The sequence below is a fragment of the Montipora foliosa genome, chromosome 7, assembly GCF_036669935.1.
Source record: "Montipora foliosa isolate CH-2021 chromosome 7, ASM3666993v2, whole genome shotgun sequence".
Classification (NCBI taxonomy): Eukaryota; Metazoa; Cnidaria; class Anthozoa; order Scleractinia; family Acroporidae; genus Montipora; species Montipora foliosa.
This window is the reverse complement of record NC_090875.1, coordinates 33,575,516-33,584,892: the sequence shown is the minus strand read 5'-3', so window position 1 is coordinate 33,584,892 and position 9,377 is coordinate 33,575,516. Positions and strand designations below refer to the sequence as shown.

Genomic DNA, 9,377 nt, shown 5'->3' with positions numbered 1-9,377 from the left:
ATACAAGAAGGCAAGTTTTGTCGATAATGGCTGATCTAGTCCCTTTCAAACGCCTTCAGAGGTACTTGCCTGGTATCACTGAGTACCGAGTGAAAATTGCGCGCCAGCACAAAAATGTGTTTGGTCGGGGCGTTCCCCTTCCATTGAAGTATAGTCCCCGAATGCGAGTAGATCCTAGCCAACTTGACCATATTTTGACATTTATAACGAGTCCGCACATCATACAAGAACTCCCATTTGGACAGAAATACATGAAGTTATCAACTGGTGAGGTTGTGGAGACACCTAATGTAATTCGTAATATGATTCCGGAACGAATTGTAATCCAGTATACCCAATACTGCGAAGAAGCCGGATTCCAGCCTTTTGGACGCACAACGATGTTAACCATCCTCTCAAGCTGTAGTGCCACTGTGAGAAAGTCGTTGCAGAGTATCGACTACATTGCCGCACAAGGAAGTAAGGCCTTTGACGATCTTTGCCATGTGGTGAGGAGACTAGAAGAATGCAGGATATTGAAGAGAGATGTCGCTGGACAATGGAAAAGTTGTCTGAAGAACGGGAAGCACTATCTAAAGTCGGATTATAAGGTATTCAAGAATTAGTATCATTAATTAAGTACATCGTGCCTGTAACAGCGTAGCTTGCTCCCAACCCCTTTGTATGCAACTACTCACAAATGCCCAAATTGTGTTTAAACTTGACTGATTTTCACTCACTTTCCTTATATTTATTATCAAACATGTTTCAATACCAAGCAGAGCAGAATGCAATAGAACAAACTGAGCTTCGAAATAAAATCCTTTAGCGCAGATTTTGCTATCTTTGATTTTCCTCCCTGGTTCTCAGTACCTTTTAGCAGACTGCGACAAATTCGCCGTTACTGTATCTTTGGTCTATTTCAGTAGCCGTAACAAAATCTAGTGTGCATTGTTTCTCTCCATTTATGAGCTACTGTAAATTATTTTACTTAGTCACATAATATCTGTTGTCTGTTTTTATCAGGTGCACGTATCTCTCTCCTCGCCTGTGGCTGACCACTGTAGTGCATACGCTTTGAGCGATGAAAAAGATCCTTTGTTCAGCAGCTCAAGTGATCATTATCATGGTAATTCATGCTCCCAATGCGAAGAATTGAAAACTAAAATATCTGACATCCAGGCATACTTAAAACGAGAAGATCTGGGACTACCGGATAAAGAGTTGGATGACTTGCGTCATATTTGCGACCAAGCATTTCAAAATGTTCTGTCCTGGAAGGCCCATCAACTGAGAAGTAAAATTCAGGACTCTGCCAGAGTAGAAGTACTTGACCAACTAGACGAGTCATCCGTCAGGATCACTTAGGACTGGGCCATGAAATTTTGGCCACAAAAATACCGTGAATCTCAAACTGACTGGTTTGCAAAGAGGGGCATTTCTTGGCACATAAGTGTGGTTGCAAGGAAACATCAGGGAAATCTAAAGAGTCAGTCCTTCGTGCACATTGTCAAAAATTGCAGTCAAGATAGCTCGGTGGTTATCCGCATGATGGAACACGTATTGCGCACACTGAAAACGGAAAATCCTGAACTCACCACAGCATTCTTCCGGAGCGATAACGCCGGATGCTATCACAATTCAACCATGCTAGCAGCGTGTCGTTCCATGGGGGCTGCCACTGGAATCACTCTTTCTAGAGTGGACTTTAGTGACCCTCAAGGAGGAAAAGGTCCTTGCGACCGCAAAGTAGCCACCATCAAAGCACATGTCCGCAGATTTATAAATGAGGGGCACGATGTTCAAACTGCGGAGGACTTAGAAACTGCGATGCTATCAGCGGGAGGATTCACTGGGATCAGAGTGGCTGTTGTTGATTCATTGGGAATCAAGGAGAACCCCATCAAATGGGATGGCATAAGCTTGATTAACAACCTACAGTACACGGGCACAACGATAACAGTATGGCGATCCTACAACGTGGGCAGTGGAAATACAGTGGACAAACAGCTACCAACAGGTATCACATGTAGTATTAACATCTAGTAATTATGAGAACAATAGGTTACAAGTATATGCTGTCGGCAACGCCCTCGTTTAGTTTACCATATAATGAGCGTGATTTAAAAAGCAGATACGAACATCACTTTTTTGTTCTGAGGGATAGGTAGCTATGCATTTTTTGTTATGGCATAAAGGTCACCTTATTGGCGGAAAGGTAACTTCATACGCCAACGTTCATCCCTTCCAGTAAGAGTATACTCCACGTGGGTACAGCTTGAGCTGAATAGCGGCTGTACATGTTTGAGGAACTTTTTACCAGAATCATGTATTTTTTTGTAAAACAAGTGGAGTGCGTCCGACACGCACCCAGAAGTCTTCAGATGAAAATTCTCTCATTGAAGTGCCAGAGACAGCAGAGGGAAATGCAGGGGTAGGTGTTTTCCAGTGTCCCAGTGAAGGATGTATCAAGGTCTATCAAAGATACTCAGCCCTTGAAAAGCACCTGTCATACGAAAAGTGTGAATTGCTCCCAGAGAGAGCCACACTTCTTGACCAAGCGAAAGAAATGTACCATCTTAAATTAACTGAAGGAAGGAGCGCAGGAGCGACAAGCCACGATGAGAGAACCGATCCTCGGGAAGTTGCCGCAAATACCAATCAACTGTCGAGAGGTTGGGCGTTGAAGCAAACAAAAAAATCCGGGCGCCTTAGTGAAACCCAAAAGAAGTACCTTAATCAAAAGTTTAGTATCGGGCAGCAAACAGGCCACAAAGTGGATCCGCTGTCGGTAGCTCGCGACATGCGCTACGCCAGAAATGCGGAGGGTAAGCGGCTGTTCACCCGAGATGAATTCCTTAGTACACAACAAATACATTCCTACTTTTCCTGGCAAGCTGGGAAACTACGCCATCAACATGCAGAAGATGACAGTAGTGATCGCGAGCCTGCTGTCGACCAACAGCAATATTGGGACACTCGGACAGAAGTTCTACGAGAAGTTCAGCTCCAGCATCCTATTACTTATGACAATGTTGATCTTTGCGCCTTGTATCATGCGAACAGGCTAAATCAGCTTAGTGTTGCCGTGTTAAAGTACATTTGTGAATACTTCGATATAAACAAGGAGCAACTAACGCTTCGCAAGAAGGCGCCTAATATTACTCTTATGGGAAAACTAGTACAGTCATGTTCATGTCATGAACAGCAGTAACAGTGCAAGCATTTAAAGAAGCAGGGTAGTAGGAAAAGAACCTCTAAGTTCCCCTCACAACTAGCTTTTTTTGCGTGTAGGCTGTTTCTGGTCTAACAGATTGTGAATGATCCAAGTGTTTTCATTGTTTTTATTACAACCGAGTAAATTTCGTTTCGTTGAGTACGAAAGAAATAATTTCTTGCTAGTTTGAAGTCAGAAATCTTGTTTCAGCATAGGGTTTGGACTATTATTAGAGAAACAAGAACGTCGGTTTATTTGCGAGTTGTATGGTACTATAACCAGAGAGGGTTGGTTGTAGTTTAGTTTAAATGCCACTGTCAGGCTTTAACTTCGTCCATATGATGGTCGTGTCTTATCCTTACCTCATCCAATTGTTAGGGGCATACATCAGCGACTGCTCAGTTCTGGCATGCTTCTGGATGACTATGAAAAAAATTATAATTGCTTCAATTAGCTATTTTGGAGATTGCCAACAAAAGAATAAAGCCTGATTCTGATATCCAGCCGACCTACCTGCGACGTAGTCGCCGGTTCCAACTGACAACGTTTCAGCGATCTGTTCAAGTGGGTCCCCGACTCGTCTGCTATGGATCGCGGACGTACTCAAATTGCCGCGAAATGTAAACCGAATTGGCGCCATTTCAAACCATTCCATCTGAAAATATGGATAGTACGGGTCTGGCGGTGCTTGATATATGAACACAGCCAACGGAATTACTTATAATCTGGTCGTATTACCAGATCATCTCTTCCAAAGCCAGTCTTTTCTTTATGTACTTGGAGAAGTTTGTTCAGATGTTGTTGTATCTTTGCTGAGCGGAAGCAACATCAATCTTCAGTGTATTAGCGAGTGCTTGCCAAGAATTTTTCTTTACTCTTTGTTCTTTATATTCATGACAGGACGTGTCACATATAGCCCGGTACGCTCTTATTTCGTCCACGAACATTCAGTTTCTGGGTACATCCTCACGTGTGACTTCCTCCGCCATTTTGAAAGTAAGGAATAGTGGGAAAAATCGAGTTGTTACGTCATACATTGCGTCCGCAATTGATTTTCATCGCCGACGGCTGCTCAGTTAAACGAATTCGCAGGCAAGCCGGCGGTCAATGCGTGGGACAGATTATGATTCGCCGATAAATGTTCACTTATACCCCAGGTATGTCCGCGGCATGAGAGGACCAGGCTTAAAAGATATCGCGGGCGTGCAGTGTTTCGAAATTGTACCCCCCACCCCGTCTCCCCCGCTTCCTTTTCTCCCAAGTAAATGGCAAGTATGGAAATCGAAAAACCGCCAATAGATTCTATTGCATTACCTTGTCGCAACTTGTTTCGATGCTGAAACCAAAATTTATCCGAAAATTTGCGACACCTGTCATTATTCGAACGTGAACTCACTTTAAATTAATTTAATAATGTATCAAATAAATAAATGAAGTCGGCGCAAACAAATAAAGTTAAGCAATTTTAAAAGGTAATGAAGCTTGAATCTCCTTTCTAATTTAGTCCTGAAAGGCAGTCAATAGTCAAACAGTATTTCACTTTACATTTTGAGAGAATGTTACTTTGGGGTTGCTGATGGCAACTGTGCAGTCAGGTTGTTTTTCTCTGGTGAACGATTATCAGCGCTCGGCAGCTGCAGGTGGGAATTTACACATTGGTACTTGCAAAGATGGAGAAATCTGAATTTAGTTCCTTCCGAACGTTTTTCCAAGAAAACGAGTCGACATCTGCTATAAATAAAACGTTCAGGTGAGTATCAGCTACATAAAACGCATCGCAACTTCGCAAATTTTATTGAAGCTCGTTTATTAATGCTATTAACGAACGAAGTTATTTTGTGTCAGAAGTGCGACTTTTAACTCCTTTGTAGACACGATAAGATTCCGTACTTCTACCAGTTTCTTGCAGTAACTGTTTCGGACCGATTTCACTAGAAAATGTTTAAAACATCTGCTGTCTATTGTTGTTGTCACGTTCGTGACGCTTAGGTCAAAGGTAACGTTTTCAGGAAGTAGAACTGCATTTACTCCGCCTTTTCAGCGCTCACGATTTTAATTACCCAAAAATTTTATTTCACTAATTTGGAGAAGAAATCATGCTCTTTCAGACTGTATAAACCGTTTTGGGGAAATCCATGTACCAGAACGCCTTTTGAGCAGCTGAAAATAGGCTAAATATTCACTTCTCGTTCAGCTGTCTTAAGCCATAAGGTTTCAAAATTTCGTGAAATATTTGATTTCTAATCAAATCGCGATCCAAATAGCTCTAAATATACAAGAAAGAGAGTAGAAATGCGACGTACAATTAGTTTTTAATGATAATCTTTACTTTCGATGTTACAAGTCTCTGAATATGCCGTCTATTTTCGATCGATTTTGGCCGATTTTGGCCATCGGGAAGAAAAAGTTCGTTAATAAAAACACTAAATGATTTAACGAACTTAAAATAATATTTTTGTAACTAGTGCCCTAAGAACTTCATTCTGGGGTAGTTTGAAGAAATTCCATTTTTTGGCTATTTCCCGGTTTAGTCGATATTTAGGCGGAGCCGCTCTTAAGTCTCGCGGTGCGCCTCTCCACCCAGGTGTATAAATGATTACCGGCGGAATGCTGGGGGTAACCCTGCGATGGACTAGCATCCCATCCAGGGGGGTGTAGAAATACTACTAGTCGCCTCATGCTACAGAAACCGCAGATAAGCGCCGGCCGGATGGGCCTTCCGGAGAGGATTTTAGAGAATGCCAAAACGTGGTGGTTCGGGAAATTGCTGGAATTAGGCAAAGTCAGTTACTTTTTTGATGAAGTTTTCGCAGATGCATTGTCGTGGTCGCTTCTTACGGGTTAAGCCAGGTTAGGCTTAGTTCCCCTCCCCCCATCCACATCCTTCCCATCGATGGCCTCCTGACTGAACAGCTTACCTGAGCAATTCGACCCTTCCTCAATATACCCCTCTTTACATGAGCATTCATAGTATCCATTTATGTTAAGACAATATTTGCTTTCTGGGCAGGGTTTGTTCTTGCTTTGGCATTCATCCCTATCTGAATAAGAAAAAAAAGAAAAGAAAAATACCGTTTTTTAAACCCCGGAGTCATATCATTACTTTATAAAGTAAGCCGGATCGCCTGGGTAGTTTGAGTTTTGATTTGAGTATATGTACGAAATTTCCATCAAGTGACAAAACTCCCAAGAACCCCGGGTCCAAGGTTTGGACTCGGCCCCTGGAGAAGAAACACAGTCTCATGAACTGAACACTTATGATGATGATGATGATGATGATGATAATAATAATAATAATAAAGTTGATATTAGGCGCGGTATCTTTCAAGGAGACAGTCTGTCTTCCCTTATCATCGCTGTTTGCATGGTACCCTTGACCGAGATCCTGCAGGATGTCAAAGCTGGATGTACCTTAGGAGACGTTAAAATAAATCATTTGTTCTTTATGGATGACTTGAAGGTCTACGGCAACGATAAAGCAGAGATCAAAAGTCTTGTATCGACAGTACAATTGATCAGCCAAGACATAGGAATGGAATTTGGGATTAAGAAATGTGGTGTTGCAGTGCTGAAGCGGGGAAAGTTGTGTAAAAGTGAGAGTATTAAGTTGATAAATGGACTGACGATAAAGGAAGTTGATGACGAAGGTATAAGTACCTGGGCATTCTAGGGTTGGACAAGTTTAAGGAGAGGGAAATGAAAGGCATATTCCGAACAGAGTATACTTAATGCGGTTCCAACTTGTCATAAAATCTCTGCGCAATGGTAAGAACAAAATCAAAGCAGAAAACACTTGGGCTGTGTCACTCATGACGTATGGAGCAGGAACGATTAGATAGAATAAGGAGGAATCTAGAAAAATCATGACAATGAATAAGGAGCTACACCCTAGAAGTGATGTTGCTAGAATATATGTACCCAGAGAGAAGGGAAGAAGAGGCCTGATCAGTTGTGTGAGCTGCGTGAGGAGAGAAGAGAACAATTTGAGTTGGTATGTGAAGAATAGTGAGAAAGCATTACTCAGGAAAGTTGGACATCGCAATGTAGTCAACATCTCGGAGGCTGTGGACCCAAAGGAGTATAAATTGAATGAAGTAAAGGAGACGGAGAATGAATGGAAGCAGAAAAGAATGCATGGTAAAAATGTGAGAGAAAAGGAAGGGATTGGCTGATCAAGTACGCCAGATTAAGAACAAGAAGTGGCTAGAGACTGTGAAGAGGAAATAGCCATACGAGTAAAACATGAACATCAGGAGATTGAAACTACAGAGCTCCATGCCACAGATACACCAAACTATGAACATCACGAGACTGAAACTATGGAGCTTCTTACCACAGATACACCAGACCATGCAACAATATCTGATACCCAAGAAGAACACCAACGTGAAGAGGAACCCAAAGTTTTCACTGCTGAAGAACTACAAGAAGAGATCAGCCCAGAACTGGAAGCCCTTTTCGACAGGATCCTAGAAATTATACAACTAGAACAGAGAATAGGAATACCATCACTGAAGTCACGCAAAAGAACGAAGCTGAAAGCAGAAGTTGGAAAAATTAATGAAGCCGTCAAAAGGATTCAGACGCACAACATCACTGAACTGATTTTTTTAATGTATGCAGCTGCATATATTACGACAGAAAGAATGGGAATTATAAAGGGGAGGAAAGGGAGAAGAACTGAAGAGCCATTCTGGAAGAGAAGGATAAAGAGGAATATCGAAAGTTGCCGAAAAGACCTGAGCAAGATTGAGCAAGTCCGAAGAGGAAACATAAGACTGAAACAAAGGGAGAGGGAAAGGTTCAACAGAAAATATCATCAGGCATGTTGAAACAGAAGATCAAGGCAAGTGGAGTAACGATCAAAAGATACGGCCAGAGAAGTCAACAGTTCAAACAGAACCACCTGTTTGGAACCAATCAGAAGCTGTTCTGCAAAACACTAGATGGAAAGGAACGAGGAGAAACGGTGTTCCCTGATCCCACAGAAGCAATCTCCTTCTGGAGCAAGATCTGGTCGGAGGAAGTCGATCACAATGAGAGAGCATCTTGGCTAGAGGATTAGAGGTGGAGTTCAATACAACAGAGGTGCAAGAAGATATCAACATCACTGTGGAGGATATTAGAAATGGAGTGAGCAAGATGGCAAACTGGAAGGCAGCCGGCCCGATCTTGTTCAGGGGTTCTGGTTTAAGAAACGGACAGGATTGCACTCTAGATTGCAAGAATGTTTGCAAGACTGTATATGTCAAGGGAATGTACCAGAGTGGATGGTCAGGGGACGAACAGTTTTCATACAAAAGGATACAACGAAGGGTGCCCAGGCCAGCAACTACCGCCCTATTGCATACCTACCCTGATGTAAAAGCTCTTGACAGGAGTCATGGGAGAGAAGTTATACCACCACTTGGAAAGGAATGGACTGCTAACAGATGAACAGAAGGGGTGCAGGAAGGGATCCCGAGGAACTAAAGATCAATTGCTTGTAGGCAAGACAATCCTGAAGAACAGCCAGAGAAGGTTGACAAACTTGACAATGGCTTGGATAGACTACAAGAAGGCATATGATATGGTGCCGCATTCATGGATCCTGAAATGCCTGGAGATGGTTGGGGCTGCCAAGAATATGATCTCTATAATTAGCAACAGCATGGTGAACTAGAAGACAGCAATGACATCAGGAGGAATGGCTCTCGGGCAGGTGGGCATTAGAGAGGAATTTTTCAAGGTGTTTCCTTGTCACCACTACTGTTTATAGTGATCATGTTACCCTTGACCCTAGTACTATGAAAATGAGAGCTGGATACAAACTGGCAAAGGACATGAAGTCCATTAACCACCTACTAAACATGGATGATCTGAAGCTGTACGGAGCTAGCAAAGATCATCTATACTCACTTATTCAAGTAGTAAGGATCTTCTCGCAAGACATTAAGATGTCGTTTGGGCTAGACAAGTGTGCTGTCTTGGAAATGAGAAGGGGAAGACAAGTTGGCAGTAGCGGAATAGAACTACCCGACGACCAGCATATCGGGGAACTAGAGGAGGAAGGCTACAAATACCTTGGCATCTTATAGTTGGACCAGACTCTCAACACCAAGATGAAAGGCAAGATAACATCGGAGTATATCAGAAGAGTCAAGAAGTTGTGTAGATTTTATCGCTTTCCGTGTGTTCCTTT

General features: G+C 42.5%; 1 pseudogene; it reads left to right on the top strand.

Moving 5' to 3' along the window:
* LOC138010135 (uncharacterized) overlaps window positions 1–3,193 on the top strand; it is a 5,589-nt pseudogene extending 2,396 nt beyond the window's left edge.
* The last annotated feature ends 6,184 nt before the right edge of the window (window positions 3,194–9,377 follow it).